At 46.1% G+C, this 304-nt stretch overlaps 1 protein-coding gene across 1 annotated transcript in view; it reads right to left on the bottom strand.

Annotated features, from left to right (window-relative positions):
* The window catches only part of HSPG2 (heparan sulfate proteoglycan 2), an 88,042-nt gene that overhangs the window by 60,389 nt on the left and 27,349 nt on the right, over window positions 1-304 (bottom strand).

Below are 304 nucleotides of genomic sequence, written 5' to 3'. Positions count from 1 at the left end.
TTAATGAATGCAATGTGTGGTAGAGGAAGGAAGGTTAATGAATACAATGTGAGGTAGAGGAAGGAAGGAAGGAAGGAAGGTTAATGAATACAATGTGAGGTAGAGGAAGGAAGGAAGGTTAATGTCCGTTTCAGAGGTCATGCCGGCAGGAGGAGGGAGACCCTCCGGAGGAAGAGGAGGAGGAGGAGGAGAAGAAGAAGGAGGAAACGGTATGTGAGGTAGAAAAAGGAAGGAAGGAAGGAAGGAAGGAAGGAAGGAAGGAAGGTTAATGAATGCAATGTGTGGTAGAGGAAGGAAGGTTAAT

The sequence above is a fragment of the Sceloporus undulatus genome, chromosome 7, assembly GCF_019175285.1.
Source record: "Sceloporus undulatus isolate JIND9_A2432 ecotype Alabama chromosome 7, SceUnd_v1.1, whole genome shotgun sequence".
Classification (NCBI taxonomy): Eukaryota; Metazoa; Chordata; class Lepidosauria; order Squamata; family Phrynosomatidae; genus Sceloporus; species Sceloporus undulatus.
This window is presented reverse-complemented; position numbering and strand designations above follow the sequence as displayed.